At 39.5% G+C, this 25103-nt stretch overlaps 1 protein-coding gene across 4 annotated transcripts in view; it reads left to right on the top strand.

Moving 5' to 3' along the window:
• The window catches only part of ptpdc1a (protein tyrosine phosphatase domain containing 1a), a 132818-nt gene that overhangs the window by 2750 nt on the left and 104965 nt on the right, over positions 1–25103 (top strand). The window contains exon 1 of one of the 4 annotated variants that reach the window (XM_073072173.1): positions 4466–4576. The exons of the other annotated variants lie outside the window; for them this stretch is intronic. The gene's annotated coding sequence lies outside the window, so the exon portion shown is untranslated. Of the gene's footprint in view, positions 1–4465; positions 4577–25103 lie in introns of those variants that run through there. 4 annotated transcript variants of the gene reach the window in all.

Raw genomic sequence — 25103 nt, 5'->3', positions numbered from 1 at the left:
TGAATTGGGCGCTGTCTATTGGTGCAATCAATTCATTAAGCTTAAGCTCAAATTTAATTTAATTCAACCATATGCATTTGTACAGCTAAATGAAACAACATTACTCTGGGACCAAGGTGCAAAGCACAGTATATATATCACATACAGCACATATTATTGTGTTCATATTATTTTATTAACAGATAATAAAAATACTGTAGATATACAAATTGACATAAAGTGTATACAGTCGGCCCTCTTTATCCGTGAGGGATTGGTTCTGGGACCCCTCGCGGATACCAAAAAAACATGGATGCTCAAGTCCCTTCCTTATTCAACCTGTCTCAATGGGGCCGACCTTAGGACGCAGCGGCCGAGCTCTGAATCCACAGTGTTTTTGTTCACAAAAATAATCACGATCACAATTGAAAATAAATTGGAAATAATAAAGCAATCGGAAAGAAGTGAAACGCCATCGGTCATTGGAAAAGTGTTAGGCTACAGTCGGTCAACGATCGGAACAATTTTAAAGGATAATGTGAGAAAGTCCCTGCAATTTTACTAAGCAACACAATGGTTTAATTATTGGGTTTTGGGTTTTTGATCCTCCACATCAACCAGGCATGGAAGGAGAGCATGCTCGGAAGTGGTCTGTCACTGATCAAAGTCGGGAACTTCCCGAGCCTGGTGATGAAACATACGTTCTTAAGTGTTTTATATGCATAGAAAGGTGAAGTATATACTATATACTAAGACAAACGTTTGACTAACTGACACTAAATAATACCGGATGTACCTGTTCCGACTTACATAGTAAGAGAACTTGCGATTTTTTTCCGATCCTGATACACGGTAACACATCCTCCCGTATACTTTAAATCATCTCTAGATTACTTATAATACTTAATACAATGTAAATGCTATGTAAACTAGTTGTTATACTGCACTGTTTAGGGAATAATGACAAGAAAAAAAAGTCTGTACATGCTCGAACAACAAGTGTTGGAAGAGCACTTCCGGGTTTTCTCGATTCGTGGTTGGTTGAATTCGCGCATGAGGAACTCGCGGATAAGGAGGGCCGAATGTATAGCTAAATATACAGCGTTATAATGTTACTGTTGTTGTCATAAATAATGTGTACTGGGTGGTACAGGGTGTTCAGAAGTTCACTGCCTGGGGGAAGAAGCTGTTACCCAGCCTAACAGTCCTTGTTTCTTATACTGAGGTACCTTCTGCCTAACAGTCCTTGTTTCTTATACTGAGGTACCTTCTGCCTGATTGTAGGAGGTCAAAGTAATAGTGGGACAGATGAGACAAGTCCTTGACAATGCTGAGGGCTCTGTGAACACTGCACTTCTGTGATATGGGGTGAATGGAGGGCACAGTATAAATTGAAAAGTGAGAGCAATCACAGTAGAATTTTAAAGAAATCAGGGAAGGTGTAGTGTATATGAGTGAGATTTTATTATTATTATTATTACTTTATTGTCGCCAAACAATTGATACTGGAGCGTACAATCATCACAGCGATATTTGATTCTGTAGTTCACGCTCCCTGGAGTACAAATCAATAGTAAATATAATAAAAATTTAAATTATAAATCACAAATTTAAAAAAAATAGAAAAGGGAAAGTAAGGTAGTGCAAAAAAAACCCGAGAGACTGGTCCGGATATTTGAAAGGTACGACCCAGATCCGTGTCAGAATCCGTTCAGCAGTCTTATCACAGTTGGAAAGAAGCTGTTCCCAAATCTGACCGTACGAGTCTTCAAGCTCCTGAACCTTCTCCTGGAGGGAAGAGGGACAAGAAGTGCGTTGGCTGGGTGGGTCGTGTCCTTGATTATCTTGGCGACACTGCTCCGATAGCGTGCGGTGTAAAGTGAGTCCAAGGATGGAAGTTTGGTTTGTGTGATGTGCTGGGCTGTGTTCACGATCTGCTGCAGCTTCTTCCATACCAGGTTGTGATGCATCCTAGAAGAATGCTTTCTACGGTGCATCTATAAAAATTAGTGAAGGTTTTAGGGGACAGGCCAAATTTCTTCAGCTTTCTCAGGAAGTAAAGGTGCTGGTGGGCCTTCTTAGCAGTGGACTCTGCTTGGTTAAACCAAGTCAGGTCATTTGTGATATTGACCCTGAGGAACTTAAAGCTTTTGACCTGTTCCACCTACGCACCACCAATGTAAATGGGGTCGTGTGGTCCGCTACTTCGTCTTGCTGACATTGAGGGATAGGTTATTGTCTTCACACCATGCCACCAGGTTCTTAATTTCCTTTCTGTGCTCAAACTCATCATTACCCGAGATAAGGCCTACAATTGTGGTGTCATCAGCAAACTTATATACTAAGTTCGATGGAAACTTGGCTACACAATCATGGGTGTACAGTGAGTACAGCAGGGGCCTGAGTACACAGCCTTGTGGGGCACTGGTGCTCAGAGTGATTGTAGAGGAGAGCTTGTCACCTATTTTTATAGCCTGGGTCCTGTCTGTGAGGAAGTTGAAGATCCAGCTGCAGATCTGAGTGCTAAGACCCAGGTTCCGGAGCTTAGGAATCAGTTTATTTGGAATGATGGTATTAAAGGCAGAGCTGTAGTCAACGAAAAGGAGCCTTACATATGCGTCTTTGTTCTCCAGGATCTCCATCTCATCTGTATTCATTAGGGAGAAAGGTATGGAGGCTTGAGAGTTACAATGACATACTGGAAAACATCTGCATGAGGAAGAACTAACAAAACTGGAATTCATTAGACCATAAGACACAGGAACAGAATAAGGCCATTTGGCCCATCAAGTCTGCTTTGCCATTCAATCATGGCTAATCCTTTTCCCCCTCTGCCTTAAATACTCCCAATGACCTGGCCTTAACAATACCTATGGTAATAAATTCCACGAATTCACCACCCTCTGGCTAATGGTGGATGGATCCCCAGAGCCTGAAAAGTTCTATCCCCGAAAGTGGATAGGCGAGTGCTGAGGCTCTGAGATGTTTGTTTCTTCATTAGCCCTGGATCAGGTACTAGAAGGCTTGGTTGTAGAAGACAGAGGGACGTGGTGGGGGTGATATTAATCTGACAGATGGTCTGTGACCATTGGTCTGCAAGGATCAGTATTGGGACTTCTCTTTGTATGGAAATGTAGGTAGGCTGATTCGTAAGTTTATAGACTACTCAAAAATTGGTGCTGTGGATAGTGAGCAAAGTTGTCAAATGATTCAGAACATATACCCCTATACCTAATAAAGTAGGTACTATGTGTTTTTCTGCTGCTGTGGACCACCTACTTCAGGGTTTGTTGTGATGTGCATTCAGAGATGCTCTTCTGCACACCATGGTTGTAACGTATGGTTATTTGAGTTACTGTTGTCTTTCTGTCAGCTTAAATCTGTCCAGCCGTTTTCATCTGACCTTTTTCATTAACAAGATGTTTTCACCCATAGAAATGCCATTCACTGGAAGTTTTTCGTTTACGCCATTCTGTATAACTCTAGAGACTGTTGTGTGTGAAAACTGTTAGAGATCAGCAGTTGCTGAGATACTCACACCATCTCTTATAGAAAATAGAAACCTACAGCACATTGCAGGCCTTTGGCCCACAATGTTATGCCAACCATGTAACCTACTCTAGAAACTGCCTAGAATTACCCTACCGCATAGCCCTCTATTTTACTAAGCTCCATGTACCTATCTAAGAGTCTCTTAAAGGGCCACATTATACTTGTTTCCTCCACTGTCAGTGGCAGTACATTCCATACACCCACCACTCTTTGTGTGGAAAAACTTACTCCTGACATCCCCTGTGTATCTGCTTCCAAGCACCTTAAAACTATGTCCCCTTGTGTTAGCCATTTCAGCCCTGGGAAAAAGCCTCTGGGTATCCACATGATCAATGCCTCTCAACATCTTGTACACCTCTATCAAGTCACCTCACATCCTCAGTTGCTCCAAGGAGAAAAGGCCAAGTTCACTCAACCTATTCTCATAAGCCACACTCTGCAATCCAGGCAAATCCTTGTAAATCTCCTTTTCACTCTTTCTATGGTATCCACATCCTTCCTGTAGTGAAGTGACCAGAAATGAACACAGTACGCCAAGTGGGGAGTGACCAAGGTCTTGTATAGCTGTAACATTACCTCACAGCTTTTGAACTCAGTCACATGATTGATGAATGCCAACACACCATACACCTTCTTGACAACACTGCCAAACTGAGCAGAAACTTTGAGTGTCCAATGGACGTGGGCCCCAAAGATCTCTTTGATCCTCCACACTGCCAAGAATCTTACCATTAATACTATATGCTGCCTTCAAATTTGACCACTTCACACTTATCAGGGTTGAACTCCACCTGCCACTTCTCAGTCCAGTTCTGCATCCTGTTGATGTCTTCTTGTAACATATGACACCCCTCCAGTATACCCACAACACTCCCAACCTTTGTGTCATCAGCAAACTTACTAACCCACCCTTCTAATTCTTCATCCAGGTCATTTATAAAAGTCACAAAGAAGAGAGGCCCCAGAACAGGTCCCTGTGGAACACCACTGGTCACCGATCTCGATGCAGAATATGAACCATCTACAAACACACTTCTGTGGGCAAGTCAATTCTGCATCCACAAAGCAAAGCCTCCTTGGATCCCTTGCCTCCTCACTTTCTGAATGAGCCTTGCATGGGGAACTGTATCAAATGCCTCACTGAAATCCATATACACTACATCCACTGCTCTTCCTTCATCAATGTGTTTTGTTATATCCTCAAAGAATTCAATCAGTCTCATAAGGCACAGCCTGTACTTGATAAAGCCATGCTGATTAACCCTAACCAGATTATGTCTCTCCAAATGCTCATAAATGCTCTCAGGATCTTCTCCAACAACTTGCCCACCACTGATGTAAGACTCACTGGTCTATAATTTCCTGGGTTATCTCTACTCCCTTTCTTGAACAAGGGAACAATATTTGCAACCTTCCAGTCCTCTGGTACTTCTCCCATCCCTATTGATGATGCAAAGACCATTGCTCAAGGCTCAGCAATCTCCTCCCTCGCTTCCTACAGTAGCCTGGGCTATATCTCATCAGGTCCCAGTGACTTATCTAACTTAATGCTTTTCAAAAGCTCCAGCACATCCTCTTTCTTAATTTCTATATGCTCAAGCATTTCAGTCTGCTGTAAGTCATCCCCATAATTGCCAAGGTGCTTTTCCCTGGTGAATACTGAAGCAAAGTATTCATTAAGTACCTTTCCTACCTCCTGTTACCAACAATCATTCCATGGTCAAAGACATGTAGATCAAATTTCTTCCCCATTCTGATGTTTGGTCTGAACAGCAACTGACCTCATGGCCATGTCTGCATGCTGTTATGCTTTGAGTTGCTGCCACATGATTGGCTGATTAGATATTTGCATTAATAAGCAGGTGTACAGGTATACCTAATAAAGTGGCCTCTGAGTCTATACTGTAGATCAATTTAGAAATGTGGGCATAGAAATGACAAACGGAATTTATTCTAGACAAGCATGACGTTTTGCAATTTGGGAAGTCAAATATAAGAGGAAACTATACTGTAAGTGGAAGGATCTTTTTTCAGAGCATTCATCTACTGAGTGCTCTTTGTATGCAAGTTGATACTTCTCTGAAATTGGAAGACCTACTTGCCTTCATTGGTTGGGGTGTTGAGTGATGAAATCCAGGAAGTCTTCCTCCTTCCTTTCCAGTCCTGATGAAACATTTCCAGGCTTAAGATATTGACTGTTTACTCATTTACATATATGCTGCATGACCTGCTGAGTTCTTCCAACATTTTGTGTGTGGCTCCTGATTTCCAGCATCTGCAGAATCTCTTGTGTCAGGAAATCATGTTGTTTTTATATAAACCTTTTGAAAAATTGTATGTAGTTCTGGTTGTCATATTACAGGAAGGATGTGGAAGTTTTGGAGGGGGTGCAGAAAAGATGTACCAGGGTGTTTCCTGGTATGGTGTTCTATAGTTAGAAAAGAACTTCTGATAGAGGGTTTCTTCTCAGTGGAACATAGGTTTATTGAGGTTTATAAAATCGCGGGGGCATAAATAGCATTCTTTTATCAGGATGGGAATCTCGAAACAGAGGCACAGGTGCAAAGCAAGAGGGGAAAAATTAAAATATTTGAAAGTTAAGTTATTCACACAGAAGGTGGTGAATATCTGGAATGGAGGAGGTGATGGGGCAAATATAGTTACTCAATTTAAGCTGTATTGGGTAGGTACTTGGTTAGGAAAGATTTAAAGTATAAGGCCCCAATGCTGGCAAATAGGACTAGCATAAATGGATATTGTAGTCAGCATGGAGATGGGCCAAGGGAACCAGTTCCTGTGCTGAATGTTTCTATGATGCTATGAACAGTGTGGCTTTGTAATATGCACTGTTGAGGAAAAGCATGCACAGGGTGTGCAGTGTCAATAGGGATTGGACTCTGTCTGTGCTAATAATGTAGCACACTACAAACTTCTCTTTTATCTTCAGGCAACACGAGTGAATCTGCAGATGCTGGAAATAAATAAAAACACAAAATGCTGGCAGAACTCAGCAGGCCAGACAACATCTATGGGAGGAGGTAGTGACAACGTTTCGGGCTGAAACCCTTCATCAGGAGTGAAGTAACATGGGATGGTCGGGGGGGGGGGGGGATAAGAAGTGGGGGGAGGGATGAAGTAGAGAGCTGGGAAGTGATAGGCTGGAGGGAAATGGGCTGGGGGAAGGTGGAGAATTATGGGAAATAAAAGAGAAAGAAAGGTAGGGCTGGGGAGAGATTATAGTGAGGGGGGAAAAAAGAGAGAGAAAGAGAACCAGACTAAAATAATAGATAGGGATGGGGGTAAGTGGGGGCAGGGCTATCAACGGAGGTCTGTGAGTTGAATGTTCATGCCGGCAGGTAGGAGGCTACCTAGGTGGGAGATAAGGTATTGCTCCATCGACCTGCATGTGGCCTCATCTTGACGGTAGAGGTGTGTTTTTATTCTCTTTTATCTTGTTGGATTGTATATATTCTTCCGCCCTGTGGTAATATGTGATTAAAAGTGAAACTCTGGTAATGCGGCATGCTTGTGATTTTGGTGCTCTTTTGACAAATTTTCCAGATTATTGGATATTGTTCCATTCCATTCTATTAATATTCCAGCAACACACACAGAATGCTGGAGGAACTCCTGCCAGCATTTATGGAAAAGAGTACAGTTGACATTTTGGGCTGAGACCATTCATTGGGACTGGAGAAAAAAAGATGAGGAGTTAGAGTAGGAAGATGGGGAGGGGAGGAACAAACACATGGTGATAGGTGAAACCAGGAAGGGGGAGAGGAATGAAGCAAAGAGCTGGGAAGTTGCTTGGTGAAAGAGATACAGGGCTGGAAAAGGGGGAATCTGATAGGAGAGGACAGAAGTCCATGGAAGAAAGAAAAGGGGAGGAGCATCAGAGGGAGGTGATGGGCAGGTAAGAAGGTAAGGTAGGCAAGAGTATGGGGAAGTTCGAGAAATTGATGTTCATGCCATCAGATTGGAGGCCAATCAACTTCTCAGTTCTTTATTTCTCCCCTCTCCCCTCCTGGTTTCACTATTACCTTGTGTTTCTTCCTCCCCTCCTCCCACCTTCTTACTCTGACTCCTCATCTTATTTACTCCAGTCCTGATGAAGGGTCTCGGCCCGAATGTCGACTACTGTTTTCCATAGGTGCTACCTGGCCTGCTGAGTTCCTCCGGCATTTTATGCATTGCTTGGATTTTCAGCATCTACAGATTTTCTCTTGTTTATGATTTGTCTATTAATATTGTATTATACTTTTAATTAACTTTTTAAGATATTATACAGTGTTTCTGTGAACTGAACAGCAATTATCACTTGGTAACTCAGAGACCCATTGAATAGTCAAATTGTGGATTATTTCTGTTTACTGCATGTCCTTCTTTAGTTGGGCAAGTGAAGAAGCTTGTTAATACAATTGCTGTGGAGAAATATTTGTAATTGTGTGTCAGATGCATGATATATTCATGTAAAATGCCAATGGTAATATAAAATGAGAAGTTATTGAAAATATTACGAATGACCTGGGCAATACAAGTACAACAAAGGAGATTGAAATTTACTTAGTACGTATTTTCAACAAATTGTCTACAAAACTATTTTGACTTCAATATCTAAGCTTAGTAAGTACTTTAGTCACGGTTTGAATATTCTGAAAGGTTCTTGTTGTTCAGAGTGGAAATAAAGGATTCTATGCTATTCAAAACAGGGAAGTTCTTTCGATCTTCTGGTCAACATTTTTCTTTTTCATCTACACCAGCTAAACATCATTTTGATTATGCTGTTCATTTGCTATTTGTAGGCCTTTGTCCCATTTGGTTTTCTCTCCAAATATTACATTTGGATATTCACTTTGAGCTTACTGTATATTTTAAAATAAGTTCAATCATTTTTCTGTATTTTTTTTGATGGTTTGTTTGTATTCATTCAGCAATTGAATTAGGAATATTATTACATACACAAGTAGATGAAATTGCATGTAAGATCTATGAATTTATTTACAAATGGAACATTCATCACATTGATAAATGATGCTGATCTATGAGAAAAATGCTCAATTTGTATACTGTGCCTTTCTTAGCAAGCTGACTATAATCTATACTTGTATTCATAAAACTTGAATGTGTATTAATAGAGTTTCAACAAAACTCTGATGTTTTGTTGTTAATAGTTTATACAAAGCTATTATTGTCTTTTTGGTAAAATTTTATACTGCTCTATGCCACAATCTGAAAGAAACTGAAGCTTGTTGAACTTAAAGTTGTATAAGGCTTTCTTTGTTAGATTTTTGCAGGAATATATGCTTCCATAAATACGTTAGACTATGTTTCAAGTGTTTAATTAGCACCATTTGCATAGCATTTTTACATATTATTGCTTTGGCACTTGAAGATCACGATTCAATTTCACAGTGTCCTTTCAAATTTTTCTTTGGACATACCTACAGTATGAGTAGACACAAAGAAAAACAATAGTCTCTTCTGTCATTCAAATAGTGTACCTTTTTCTTCTTAGATTGCTTTTGATGAATGGTTGTTTTTGTCACATGTCCTTTGCTCTGAACTAGTGCCAGAAGCTAGCTACCCAGATTTCCTATCACAGGGAGAATGGAACAATTAGAATTTCAGTAAAAGAAAACATCTTTAAATTTGTTGAAGAGGGCTCAGTAAATCTAGCCAAACTTCCAGAATAAAAATAAATATAATTTTAATGGAAAATTTTAACTTTTCAGAAATATCTGACAAGTTGAGCAGCATTTGTGGAGAAAGACAGACAGACAGACGCGCGCGCGCACACACACACACACGTCGTCTAATGTTATAGTCTCCACAACTCTCAAGGGTAGAGATGCATCGTCCTCTGAAATAAATGTCTATGTATCTCTATTTTAAAAGATAGCTCCCTTATCCCCTTGTTTAAGATTTTCTCTCTGATTAAAATACTTCAACATCTACCCTGTCATGCTCCTTCAAGATCTAAAATCTTTATGTAGTCACTCTTCTTTCTTATAAACTTGTGTATAGACCAAAATTGTTTAGTTTCTCTTGATCGGGCAAACTCTTAATATTAGGAATTAGCCTGATAAACAGTGGCTGCCAATGCTGCTGTAAAACTGGAAAGGCTGGTTATTTGAAATAGTTGAATTTGTGGGTTGACTCCTGAGGAGAGTAACCTTCCTCATTGGAAGATGAAGTTCTATTCCTTGAGAGTAAGAATAGAGACCAAAAGTAGGTTGGGTGGGATGGAAAATTGAAGTAACACATTACTTTATTTAGAGCTACTGTACAAAATGATCACTATTTTGAGTTTGATTTTCTTTCCTGCAATTTTCAGGAGACAACATCAAGAGTAACATGCTACATTAGTAGTGCAAGTGTAAATGTAGCTACAAAAAATACTTAGCTCCATGCTGTTACTGTTTCATTGTGATATAAATGGAACCATCCTACTTGTTCCAAGTCCTGCTTGGGGTTGGAGAGCCTGATATATTGATTGGACAATTGATACTATTTCTGCTCAGTACAGAACTTGAGTTTCATCACATTTTGCTGCCAGTTTCCACCATGCTGCATTTCTGACAATAGACAGTAGGTGCAGGAGTAGGCCATTTGGCCCTTCTAGCCAGCACCGCCATTCACTGTGATCATGGCTGATCATACACAATCAGTACCCCATTCCTGCCCTCTCCCCATATCCCTTGACCCCGCTATCTATAAGAGCTCTATCTAACTCTCTCTTGAATGCATCCAGAGACTTGGCCTCCACTGCCTTCAGGGGCAGAGCATTCCACATATCCACCACTCTCTGGGTGAAAAAGTTTTCCTGCATCTCTGTTCCAAATGGCCTACCCCTTATTCTTAAACTGTGGCCTCTAGTTCTGGACTCACCCATTAGCGGAAACATGCTTCCTGCCTCCAGCGTGTCCAATCCCTTAATAATCTTATATGTTTCAATCAGATCCCCTCTCATCCTTCGAAATTCCAGTGTATACAAGCCCAGTCGCTCCAATCTTTCAACATATGACAGTCCTGCCATTCCGGGAATTAACCTTGTGAACCTAAGCTGCACTCCCTCAATAGCAAGAATGTCCTTCCTCAAATTTGGAGACCAAAACTGCACACAGTACTCCAGGTGGGGTCTCACTAGGGCCCTGTACAGCTGCAGAAGGACCTCTACTCAATTCCTCTTGTTATAAAGGCCAGGATGCCATTAGCTTTCTTCACTGCCTGCTGTACCTGCATGTTTGCTTTCATTGACTGATGTACAAGAACACCTAGATCTCGTTGTACTTTCCCTTTTCCTAACTTGACTCCATTTAGATAGTAATCTGCCTTCCTGTTCTTGCCACCAAAGTGGATAACCTTCCATTTATCCACATTAAACTGCATCTGCCATACATTTGCCCACTCACCCAACCTGTCCAAGTCACCCTGCATTCTCATAACATCCTCCTGACATTTCACACTGCCACCCAGCTTTGTGTCATCGGCAAATTTGCTAATGTTACTTTTAATCCCTTCATCTAAATCATTAGTGTATTTTGTAAACAGCTGCGGTCCCAGCACTGAACCTTGCGGTACCCCACTGGTCACAGCCTGCCATTCCGAAAGGGACCCGTTAATTGCTACTCTTTGTTTCCTGTCAGACAGCCAATTTTCAATCCATGTCAGTACTCTGCCCCCAGTACCATGTGCCCTAATTTTGCCCACTAATCTGCTATGTGGGACTTTATCAAAAGCTTTCTGGAAGTCCAGGTACACTACATCCACTGGCTCCCCCTTATCCATTTTCGTAGTTACATCCTCAAAAAACTCCAGAAGATTAGTCAAGCATGATTTTCCCTACATAAATCCATGCTGACTCGGACTGATCCTTCTACTGCTATCCAAATGTGTCGTAATTTCCTCTTATAATTGACTCCAGCTTCTTTCCCACCATTGACGTCAGGCTAATCTGTCGTAATTTCCTCTTTTATAATTGACTCCAGCATCTTTCCCACCACTGGCGTCAGGCTAATTCTGATTCTGTCCTTTTTGATATCTCCATCTTACTGATAGGTATGGACTATTACATGTCCATAGATACCATGGTTGCATTTTCTTGCATTCTTGTAAGAATTCTCCGGTTTAATTATATCTAATGAAGGCACTTCCCTCAGAATAATTCCAACATGTCTTCCTTTTATTCTGAACTGCATCATCATCTCTATCATAATCAAATGGGCTTTTGACTCCATCTGTTTCATTCCCTGTAATTCTGCCTTCCCTTGATCAAGAATAGGTTTCTATCAGCAACCTCCACTTTCTGTAGATTCCTCCACATTCAATGTAATGCCAACATCAGGAAGATATTTTACATTCAGAATCTTTCTATTGACTCCATGATTCATTCTTCCATTTCCAACATGCATCCATGTTTTCATGGTACTAGCTCATGTAGCTTCAGGAGATGGAACATGCATTGTTCTTTTATTTCCACCATTCTGATATCCATGCAGCCCTTTAAAGTGAAGTACCAATTGTACAACTTTTCACTCAGTGTGCTACGTTTAGTGCTCAGTAAGGGAGGAGTGGTGTGGTTTGTTTGGAGGGAAGAAACAAACACAGGATTGGTAACTGTTTTGCAGAACACAGTTTCCAGTTGTCCATTTAATTCTCACTCTGACTTGTCTGCCTTTTGATCTTTTACCGTGAAGCCCAGTATTAGACCAGAACAGCACCTAATCTTCAAAGGGTTGTAAAATGCCTTGTGGAGACTGAGTGAAGTTGTTGAATTAAGTCTTTCTAGTTTGTATCAGAATTTGTTAATTTTAATAAAAGTTAATAACCTTGTAAAGTTAATGTGGTTCTTTTCTCTGGATATTTCCAGCGTTATTTTATTTTGGATTTTCAAATACTGCAGTATACTGTAAATTTAACTCTCTCTATAGCTTACTGTTCTACTTTGTCTACACTCACAACTATGTGGCAAGGCACAGCTCAAGTATCAGTTATAAATTCACTGATGAGACCACTGTTGCAGCATCTCAGAAGGCAGCAAGGATATGAGATAGGTGGGCTGGTTGAGTGGTGCCACAACAATCACCTTGCACTCAGTGTCAGCAAGATCAAGGAATTAATTGGTTCTACTTCAGTGGCTCTACTTTATTAAGAGCCACCAAGGACTCTTGCAGATTTCTATAAATTTCCCCAAGGAACAGTGTTCCTCTCGCAGTTCAAAGATGTACCAGATAGCTTAATTGGTCATGTAAATTGTCTCATGATTAGGTTAGGGTTAATCAGGGTTGCTGGGCTGAAGTGGTTTGAAAGGCTGGAAGGGCATATGCCATGCTGTAGTACTTAATAAGAAATAGATATATGGTGGAGAGCATTCTGACTGGTCGTATCACCGCTTGATACGGAGGCTGCAATGCACAGTACTGCAAGAGTGCTGAGGGTTGTAGACTCAGCCAGTTCTCTCATGGCCACCCCTCCCCATCACCAAGGACATCCTCAAGTGGCTGTGGCTTAAGAAGGCAGCATCCATCATTAAGCGACATGGTAACATAATGGTTAGCGTGGCTCTCTTACAGCTTGGGACACTGGAGTACAGAGTTCATTTCCGGTGCTGTTTGTAAGGAGTGTCTGTAAATCTCCCCATAGAATGCAAGGGGTTTCCCTGGGTTCCCACAGACCAAAGTCAAAAAAGGGTGGGTTAATTGTTCATTGCAAATTGTCTCATGATTAAGTTAGGGTTAAATTAGGGTTCTTGGGGGTTCTAGGGTGGCATAGTTTGGAGGGCTGAGGGCCTACTCTGCACTGTATCACTAAATAAACTAAGATTAAAAAAGACCCTCACCATCTGGAACATGCCCTTATCTCATTACTGCCACCTAGGAGGAGGTACAGGAGCCTGAAGACCCATATTCAACATTTTAAGAACAGCTCCTTCCCCTCCTCCATTGGATTTTTGAATGGTGCATAAACAATATTATTTGTGTTTTGTACAATTTATTTTGTAATTTGTTGTAATTTTTATTTCATGCAATTTACTGCTACAGTAAAACAATAAATTTCCTGACAGTGATAATAACCTGATTGTGATTCTGATATAACATCTATAGTTTCAGCATGTTTTCTGTCTTCCTGTTTTCATTCATCTCCACTAGATAGATCTACTTTGATTAATCATATCAAGTACAGGTACTATTTGTGTCATAAGTCTCTTTGTCCCATCTTATCACAGCCATTCCTTTTGTTCCCTCCATCTTCCCTTCTCTGCAACAGAAAATACTTAATTTCTTCCATCAGAAATAAGGGCAGTTTATTTATGTACAAAAATAAATTTCTTGAATTTCATTCACGGGATCTGGGATATAAGGGGTAAGTTATTGTTTGTAGAGATTTAATTGAGCACTGTCTGTAGTTTTGGACACAATCAAAGGAATAAAACATTGGTCTCCGAAGGAAGTAAAGTGCAGATTCATAAGGATAATGTTAGGGCTTATAAGATTCAATTATGAAGTCAGACTATTTAAAATTCTGTTCCTTGAGTGAAGATGTTTGGTGGGGGTCATGTAATCAGTATTTTTCAGTGATGAAAGGAGACTGTAGATTGGGAGGTGCAGAGAAACTATTTCCTTTGTTAGAGTTGAGAATGACGATTCACGGAAGTCCTTCCTACTTTACAAATGCCCGATTTGCATAAAGTCCTTACATAGGATTAGTGTTTGGAAGACCACTGGTATGGATTTGTCAGCTGCTGCAGGGCTGCAGGATCTTCTGCTATCTGAAAATTTGGTTTGTGACTTGCAAACTCTTTGAATTAGCTGGAGACAACCTGTACACTTAAAATTATTTGCTAAATTAAGGTATTGCTCATGAATGCAGCTGTTATTCCCCATCTGTAATTACCATTGAATGGTAAGCTGGCTTGAAGTGCTCCAGTTTTTTTGGTAAAGGTACTCCCAGGGTGCTGCTGGATAGGGAGTTTTATGGTTTAGGCCCAGTTAACATGAAGTAGTAGCAACTTATTTCCAAATTAGGATGGTGTTCAACATGGATGAAATCATCTAGGTTGTTCCAGAATAGATGGTGGAGGTTGGAAGATGTTTCAAAATGGGCTTGGTGAGTAGAGAGGCTTTAGTGTATTTGGTTGAACTAGATTTCCATGACTGAATGCAGGAAGCAATTCTTCTAATAATGAGTAGACATTATTACCATACCTCTGCATAATCTTATAAAGGAATAAAAGTTTTAGCTAATTGGGCAATTGGTAGTGTAAATTTACCAAGCTATTAAAAAACAAAGGGTGATAATCTGAAATTAAAGCACAGAATTTTGGGGTTATGCAGCATTTGAAGTACCATCAATGGAGAGAGAAACATTAATATTCTGTGCATTAATGACCAGTATCTGTAGTATTTTGGTTTTCAATTTTTGTTTAATTTCCATCCACAAATTCCCACTTCAAGAAGCAGTTGTCTCCTGACAAGATTTTGTCTGTTTCTTTTGGCTTGCTCATTTTCAATGGTTTCAGTTTCCCTTTTTGACAAGATAGTAACTGAAACTTGCTTCTACAGCCACAATTTTTTCCTTAGCAAATATCTTTAGTTCAATTTACTTCATGTAGATCACAACTTGAATTTGGACCTTTACAGTTCAAATCCACTGATGATCTAGATGCAATTTGACCTGCTAAGTTTTAAAAATAAGTGCTGTTAGATATAAGGTGAGAGGAAGAAGTTTTAAAAGCGGTCTGAGTAATTTTTTTTACTCGGTGTTTGATATTTAGAACATACTAACAGAGGAAATAGTGAAATTGGATACAATTACTATGTTTAAGAAGCATTTAGGTAGACACTTAAATAGGCAAGGCATAGAAGGATATAGCCCTCATGCAGACAAATGAGATTAGTGTAGATGGGCAATAGTGGGATGAAGGACTTGTTTCTTTGCTCTATGGCTATTTCTAATAACTCTATGGATCCATGAGTATTTCCAGCATTCTCTTATTTCAGAATTCTGAGATTGTTGAAGTTAAGTTTGTGTCACAAGTACATGTTTGTACAGGTGCAATGAGAAAAAACTTGCAACCACATCCTGTTACTGCAATTTTTGGTTTACCAGTGGTGGATAATAGTTGTTTATCCCTCTCAGCTCAGCGGATGATTGCATTTGTTACGTTAATGGCTAGAAGATCTATCCTATTGAATTGGAAAGAAATTAATCCTCAATTAATCCTCACTGAAATTAATATTTCAGTGGTTTTCTCAAACTATTTCTTATTTGAGTTTAGAAAAAATTAGAAGTGTTGTTTTTGACCCTTCAATTAAATTTGAAGAAACTTGGAGACTATTTATTCAACATTTTCATACAAGCGAAACTGACTTTTCCTAAACCTTACTTTTATTATCCTTAATTATTTGTATGGAGGTATGGAGTTATTGACGCTGCTGTGTATATTTGACATAATGCAATGGCCCATGTTGGTTAGGTTTTTTTTGGAGGGTTTTTTTTTCTTATTTACTCCTTTTTTCGTAATCACTATGAGTTTGGGAGGTTATATATGGATGATCATCTATTTGTATTTATACTTTAACCTATTAATTATGTATTCTCAAACTCTCTGTATCTATGTTTCTCTTATGTTTGTTTAAAATTAATAAAAAGATATAAAAAGAAAGAGAAAAACTTATTTTAGCAGCATTACAGGCACATAGCATCATATAAGCACAGCATTCACAGGAAAAACATAAATTAAACTTACATTATGTATAATTCTTACACGAAAGAACACAAAAATTCCATTTTAGTGCAAAGTGATCAAAGTGGTCATAATGTTGTTAAACTGCAGCTGATCAGCATTTTGCTAGTTTGTTCAACAACTGATTAGTTGAAGGGAAGTAGCTGTTCTTGAATCTGGTCGTTTGGGACTTAATGTTTCTGTACCTTCTGCCCTATGGCCTCATTTCACTTTCATTTACTCCAACTTTCTTTATTTATTTTCCTCTATCCACATTCTTCCAGAAAGATCGCTCTTAGATGGAACGAAAAAACATTTGAAAACCTCCCACTTGCCAAATGTCCCTTAACCTACTAGCAGTCTCTCCTATGCAATCTTTGCAAATTTTTGCCAAATGCCATCAAAATTAACTTTGTCTCAATTTAGGACTTAAGCTTGTGGACAAGTCTTACTTATTTTCTATAACTATATTGAAACTAATATATTTATGGTTACTTCTGAAGTGCTTCTCCACTGACATATCAACCACTTGTCCAGTTTCTTTCCTAAAACAGTTGATTTCCAGATTATCACAGGCATTCTCTGCAATTCCCAATTTCCTTCCCCATGTCTGCAGCTGAAAGCATGCTTGTTGTTTCACTCCTCTAGTTCTTATGAAGGGTTATTACTCTGAAATGATAACTCTTTTTCTCTTTCCCTGGATGCTACCTGCCTTGGTGGTATTTCCCGCAATTTATTTTCCAATAACTACAAGCATAGATGATGAATTGTTAACAGAGTGGGCAAAACCATCTCAGTGGGTGAAGGTAGATGAGGCTGTAATAATGTCATTGCAATGATATTTCCTTGTAAAATATACACAATTTATGAAACCAACTTGGCACAAGTATATACCAAATACATGTTCTGTCTACATTGAGCAGAGCTACTATCTGGTCTGTACAAATGAAAATCAAGATTCAAATGTATTTTTTGAAAAGGCTGGTTGTGGTTATCTTCGTGGATGTGACGATCACGCTTCCGTGATCCAACACATAGCAAACTGACAGCTAATATTACAGCATGATACTGAAATATTGGGTTCAATTTTTGGGTGGTGAAAATTTAAAACACTTAACAAAATTGATTGCACTACTTGGTTCATTTTGAAAATGAAGTTGAATTTCAAACTAGTTAGTTTGATTGTATTCTCTACAATATTCTACTAGAGAGAAGCTTGTGTATTTGACATTGTAAAGAATTCTTCGTCACTCTGTATTCCGTAACTGTTAGCAGCTATACCAACAGGAAGCACATGCAAGAAATACCAATTTCAAGAGACATTGGAGACTATGAAAACAGTGGTAATAAGTCCAGAGCAAATTAATGTCTGATTTCTTACCTCCTACCTAAATGATCCTCTCTGTTTTCACTATTATTAGTACTTGTGCTGCAAAATGATAACACTTGTTAATCAATTAAATTTAAGGACAACTTGGTCTGATTATCATTCTGGATAAGGTAGTATTATCCTTGGTACAGTTGTAGAGATGATCTGTTTTAAAAAAAAGATTCTGTTGAAATATATTGAGTTTTTGCTTGCAGTTCAGGAGAGAGCAACCAAAGAGATTCTTCTTGTAGGTCAAAGTGCTCTTGACTTCTGTGCCTGCAAATTACACTGGATGTTAACTTCAGCAATGGAGTACAAAGTTCTTCGGCTGAGGAACCAATTCTGGCTGGTATATCTGGCATATCCTCTATTTTTTGAATAGGATCACTGACTGTGATAAGTAAGAGGTAAATTTTCTTGTACATTAATTAAATATGCAAAATTTAAAAATTATTTAAACCTATTTCAATTGTTTTGTAAGCATATTTGCATAGATGAAAGAACTTTTGGCAGCATGAGTTGCTAAAAAGAAATCATGACAGTCTGGGAGGCAGAGCCTCATATTCTGTCACTTGAGTCCTATCCACCTCTCAAGAATCCCACGGGGCAGGAGCATCACCCCTGGACTTGAACTCCGTGAGAGCTGTGGAATCAGAAGAGTTATCTGCACCATGATGTTGGGATGGAGGGACAGCGGTGAGAGTGAATGTGAGACGTGATCAAGCATTATTTGGACTCGTATTGTTCTTATCCTTTTTTAGTAGTTCTGACATAGGCAGGTTTTTGCTCTGTTCATCCTTTAATAAATATGATCAATTTTTGCTTATATTTATTTTAGAATTTACTTTGTAAGGGGCCACAACACTTTGTGATTAACAGTATTCTCTGGAAGTTTTTAGAATGTATTTCAAACTGAACTGATGACAAACTCATTTCTGTAATAGCTATCCTGAGAACCTTCCTGATGACAATAAGCAAAATTGGAAGGTAGGTTATGTATGAGGTTGTTTAGATGCAGTTTGTTCATGGCTCTGTTTGTTAATAAGATTATACTTTGTTGATTTAATTTTTTCAGTTACGATAATTTGAAACAAAGTTTTCGTTAATATTATCGACTGCTCTTGGGTTATGAATGCTCATCTTACAGATATTCATATATTTGAGTAAGCTCCCGTAACATAAAATTCTAAAGTCTGATGTACGAACATATGTTCACTCTAACGAATGGCGGAACTAGTTTCCTGTCTCTCTTTCTTATCAGTCTTATTTGTTTTTAATTCCATTCATTACTGTGCTCTTGAGGTATTGTTACTATATCAATGACTTTTGTGTATTTTCCAATTTATGGATAAAATCGACTTAAAATCTTTTGTACAAATAGAACCCATCTGTTACCTGGGGATTATTCGTATATATTTCGGTACCATCCCTTAAAGGGCCTCTCATTCTGTTTGGGAAAACTAATAAACCACCTATTTTTTGCTTGTGTAATTCGAGCCATTGCCTGACACGAATTTGTTTTGTCATTAATCTGATGTCTGACACAAATGATCAGATAGAAAATGGAACAGATGACAAAAACAATCTCTCAATTTCTAAATTATTGTCCAAAGTAAGAATTATATTAAAGATATGAAAGAACAAAACAATTATGTTTTTCTAACAGAGGTTTTATGGTTTGCTATTCTGCAGCTGCAAAGTTATTAATTTACTTAAATGTAGAATAAATTAAAATGTGAACTGTCTTATGTCCAAAATACATGACCTATGCACATGATCAACATTAAATAATTTACTCAAACTTTTGTGACACAAAATATGGCTTTTTTTAATTGATTATTCACAATGGCCTGGGAATACCACAATCACGTGCTATTTTCTTTGGATTGTAGTTTGACCACACTTGGCCAAATAGTGCTGATGATCAATTAACTTCAAATGCAAAATATGTATAGCTGTAATTGAGTTTCAGTAATCTTTTGCACTTGCTTTAAAAATAGCATTGAGCTTGAAGCAATCCTGGGCTCTGAATCAAGTTTAGCACAGTTGAGTTTTTGCTAATTGGATCTGTGTACAGGCTTCCGAAAAAAGTTCATTAAAGTTGCTTTTACAGCTATGCTGATTCCATTAATTTGATCTTTTTTCACAATTCTGCTCACTTCTAATCCTACTTTTGTTTCATTGCTAAATTGAGATGAAGATCTTGATGCCCCAAACCAAATTATCCCTTTCATTTGCTAATATTACCAGAGTCCTTCTAACATTACTGTTGTCTGGGCAGCATTCATTTGTTTCCCTGCTACCCTGCTAAGAATTCATATATATACCTTCTGCACTTTCCAGCCAGTAAAATTAGACAAAACTAACAAATCTCTGTTTGCTGCCAATATTTATCTCACTTATTTCAAAATGTCCATTAAGTCTACCTTGAGTTATGGAACTAATGTTTTGTTTAGGATTGACAGTCTGTTTCTGGTTACTCTTTTTGCTATTTGTGTGATTTGACTGAGGTGCTTTGGTGCAGCACTGGCTCTGTGGCTGAAGCTTTTGGTCATTGATACAGCACTGACTGAACTGACTTGGTGGCTATCACTCGTGGACTGTTTCAGATACTCTGCAGTTTGATGTTTAGTATTCTGTGTGTTATTTGCTTGTTTTTTTGTTGCTTGATTGTCTTTCTTTTGCATTTTGGGTGTTTAATGTTTTCTTTAAACAGGTTCCATGGTGTTTCTTTGTTTCATGGCTGCCTGTGGGAGGACAAATCTCAGGGTTGTATACTGTATACATACTTTGATAATAAATGTACTTTGAAACTTAGACATTGATCTTTAATTGAAGTTGATCCTTCATTGCGAGGTTGAGTAAAAATAATGGTTGTCATTATTTATTTTCAAATAGTTTGCATCAGCAGTGTGGCACACTGGGACATCAAAGTTTCAAAGCCTCTGGTTCTGTCTTGGGGAGTTGCATGATCTGTGTGAGATTGAAAAAGTTTCCTATCACATCTTTAATTGGCAACTGTAAATTATCCCCAGCACATGGTTGGAGAATCACGGAAGTGAAGTTGATAATGAGAACAAATAGTTGCTTTGAAATAAATGGGGCAGTTACTAAATAAATGGAAATTGCTCTGAGAGCCTATGCAGAATTGAATGGCTGAATGGCCACCTTGATCATAAAGGAATATGGTAAATATCAATATTCATTACTGTGTTTCAGTGCTTGGTAAGTCTACCAATTGTGATACATTGACTCCCATGTGTTACTTATAGTGCCGATGGATTAGAAGGATTTGCTGGATTCTGTACAGATTAATGCGGAATATCTTGCTTTGTCCCCATATCATATAAAATTGTGAAGATAAGTGTATATTTCCTGTATGGTTTGTGCATTATAATGTACATGAATTGTCATTTCAAAATGAAAGTTTGCCCCTTACATTTATAATGTTGATTGCACTTTCATTGGCTGTAAAATGCTTTTAGAAAGACCTAAAAGTGTGAAAGATGCTGTGTAAATGTGGCAAACTGTTTAGGTTCTGTTTAAAAATGCTTTTATTTATAAGTACTCTACTCAAATTATCCTCCTCCCTCCTCCATTAAGGCAGTGAAAAAAAAGCAGAATGCAGAATAAAGTATTAGAGAAAAAGTGCAGTGTAGGTATACAAATAAAAGTGCAAGGGCTGTATCAAGGTAGATTGGGTGATCAGAAGTTCAACTTCTGGCGTATGAGAAGTTGTCTAAGAGTCTGGTAGTAGTGGGTTAGAATCTGTCCTTGGCCCTGGTGGTATATGCTCTTAACCTTTTGTATCATCTGCCAAATGGGAGAGAGGAGAGAGAGAATGGGTGGAAAGAGTCTTTGAATATGTTGACTTATTCCTGAGACAGTGAGAAGTGTAAACAGACTCAGTGGAGGAGAGCCTGGCTTGTGTGATGGACTGGGCCATATTTACAATTCTTTGCATTTCTTATGGCCTTTGGTAGAGCAGTTGCCATACCAATCTGTGATTCTGTAATGCATCTAGATCTTTAAAAATTGGTTAATCATTGGGTTTATGCTGAATTTCATTGACATTCTGAGCAAGGAGAGGTGCTAGAGTCAAGACGTACAAAAAAGCTGGATGAACTCAGCAGGTCGGGCAGCATCCGTTGAAAGAAGTCAACATTTCGGGTTGAGACCCTTCGTCAGGACTAAAGAAGGGGGGGCAGGGGCCCTATAAAGAAGATGGGGGGAGGGTGGAAAACCAATCAGAGGAAAGATCAAGGGGTGGGGAAGGGGAAACAGGGAGGGGATAGGCAGGAGAGGTGAAGAAGGAATCTAAGGGGAAAGCACTATGGGTAGTAGAAGAAGGCAGAGTTATGAGAGGTGATAGGCAGCTAGAAGAGGAGACAGAGTGAAGGTGGGATGGGGGAAGGGAGAGGGAGGGAATTACCGGAAGTTTGAGAATTCGATGTTCATACCAAGGGGCTGGAGACTACCCAGATGGGTATATGAGTTGTTGTTCCTCTAACCGAAGTTTGGCCTCATGATGGTAGTAGAAACATAGAAAATAGGTGCAGGAGTAGGCCATTCAGCCCTTTGAGCCTGCACCACCATTCAGTATGATCATGGCTGATCATCCAACTCAGAACCCTGTACCTGCTTTCTCTCCATACCCCCTGATCCCTTTAGCCACAAGGGCCATATCTAACTTCCTCTTAAATATAGCCAATGAACCGGCCTCAACTGTTTCCTGTGGCAGAGAATTCCACAGATTCACCACTCTCTGTGTGAAGAAGTTTTTCCTCATCTCGGTCCTAAAAGGCTTCCCCTTTATCCTTAAACTGTGACCCCTTGTTCTGGACTTCCCCAACATCAGAAACAATCTTCCTGCATCTAGCCTGTCCAATCCCTTTAGAGTTTTATACGTTTCAATAAGATCCCCCCTCAATCTTCTAAATTCCAGTGAGCATAAGCCTAGTCGATCCAGTCTTTCTTCATATGAAAGTCCTGCCATCCCAGGAATCAATCTGATGAACCTTCTCTGTACTCCCTCTATGGCAAAAATGTCTTTCCTCAGATTAGGGGACCAAAATTGCACACAATATTCTAGGTGTGGTCTCACCAAGGCCTTGCACAACTGCAGTAGAACCTCCCTGCTCCTGTACTCAAATCGTTTTGCTATGAATGCCAACATACCATTTGCCTTTTTCACCGCCTGCTGTACCTGCATGCCCACCTTCAATGACTGGTGTACAATGACACCCAGGTCTCGTTGCATCTCCCCTTTTCCTAATCGGCCACCGTTCAGATAATAATCTGTTTTCCTGTTCTTGCAACCGAAGTGGATAACCTCACATTTATCCACATTAAATTGCATCTGCCATGAATTTGCCCACTCACCAAACCTATCCAAGTCACCCTGTATCCTCTTAGCATCCTCCTCACAGCTAACACTGCCGCCCAGCTTCGTGTCATCCGCAAACTTGGAGATGCTGCATTTAATTCCCTCGTCTAAATCATTAATATATATTGTAAACAACTGGGGTCCCAGCACTGAGCCTTGCAGTACCCCACTAGTCACTGCCTGCCATTCTGAAAAGGTCCCGTTTACTCCCACTCTTTGCTTCCTGTCTGCCAACCAATTCTCTGTCCACATCAATACCATACCCCCAATACCGTGTGCCTTAAGTTTGCACACTAATCTCCTGTGTGGGACCTTGTCAAAAGCCTTTTGAAAATCTAAATATACCACATCCACTGGCTCTCCCCTATCCACTCTACTAGTTACATCTCCAAAAAATTCTATAAGATTCGTCAGACATGATTTTCTTTTCACAAATCCATGCTGACTTCGTCTGATGATTTCACCTCTTTCCAAATGTGCTGTTATCACATCTTTGATAACCGACTCTAGCATTTTCCCCACCACCGATGTCAGACTAACCGGTCTATAATTCCCCGGTTTCTCTCCCCCTCCTTTTTTAAAAAGTGGAGTTACATTAGCCACCCTCCAATCCTCAGGAACTAATCCAGAATCTAAGGAGTTTTGAAAAATTATCACTAATGCATCCACTATTTCTTTGGCTATTTCCTTAAGCACTCTGGGATGCAGACCATCTGGCCCTGGGGATTTATCTGCCTTTAATCACTTCAATTTACCTAACACCACTTCCCTACTAACATGTATTTCCCTCAGTTCCTCCATCTCACTAGACCCTCGGTCCCTTACAATTTCAGGAAGATTATTTATGTCCTCTTTAGTGAAAACAGAACCAAAGTAGTTATTCAATTGGTCTGCCATGTCTTTGTTCCCTATGATCAATTCACCTGTTTCTGACTGTAAAGGATCTACATTTGTCTTGACCAATCTTTTTCTTTTCACTTATCTATAAAAGCTTTTACAGTCAGTATTTTTGTTCGCTGCCAGCTTTCTCTCATAATCTTTTTTCCCTTTCCTAATTAAGCCCTTTGTCCTCCTCTGCTGGTCTCTGAATTTCTCCCAGTCCTCAGGTGTGCCGCTTTTTTTTTTTGCTAATTTATATGTTTCTTCTTTGGACTTGATACTATCCCTAATTTCCCTTGTCAGCCACGGGTGCACTACCTTCCCTGGTTTATTCTTTTGCCAAACTGGGATGAACAATTGTTGTAGTTCATCCATGCGATCTTTAAATGCTTGCCATTGCATATCCACCGTCAACCCTTTAAGTATCATTTGCCAGTCTATCTTAGCTAATTCATGTCTCATACATTCAAAGTTACCCTTCTTTAAGTTCAGAATCTTTGTTTCTGAATTAACTATGTCTCTCTCTATCTTAATGAAGAATTCCACCATATTATGGTCACTCTTACCCAAGGGGCCTCGCACGACAAGATTGCTAACTAACCCTTCCTCATTGCTCAATACCCAATCTAGAATGGCCTGCTCTCTAGTTGGTTCCTCGACACGTTGGTTCAGAAAACCATCCCGCATACATTCCAAGAAATCCTCTTCCTCAGCACCCTTACCAATTTGGTTCACCCAATCTATATGTAGATTGAAGTCACCCATTATAACTACTGTTCCTTTATTGCACGCATTTCTAATTTCCTGTTTAAAGCCATCCCCAACCTCACTACTACCATTAGGTGGCCATGTACATGAGGAGGCCATGTATGGACATATCCGAATGGGAATGTGAAGGAGAGTTGAAGTGAGTGGCAACCGGGAGATCCTGTCTGTTGTGGTGGACGGAGCGTAGGTGCTCGATGAAGCAGTCCCCCAATCTGCATCGGGTCTCGCCAATGTAGAGGAGGCATCTGTTGGGGTAATCTATTCCATCCGGTGCTCCCGGTGCGGCCTCCTCTATATATACCCTGATTCCTCAAACCTTGTCCCAACAATCAACAGTCATGGGCTCCTCTAAGCAGCTGCCTAGCACTCTGAAAATTAAAATAAATGATGCCCACAAAGCAGGAGAAGGCCATAAGAAGACAGCAAAGTGTTTTCAGGTAACCGTT

The sequence above is a fragment of the Hemitrygon akajei genome, chromosome 19, assembly GCF_048418815.1.
Source record: "Hemitrygon akajei chromosome 19, sHemAka1.3, whole genome shotgun sequence".
Classification (NCBI taxonomy): domain Eukaryota; kingdom Metazoa; phylum Chordata; class Chondrichthyes; order Myliobatiformes; family Dasyatidae; genus Hemitrygon; species Hemitrygon akajei.
This window is presented reverse-complemented; position numbering and strand designations above follow the sequence as displayed.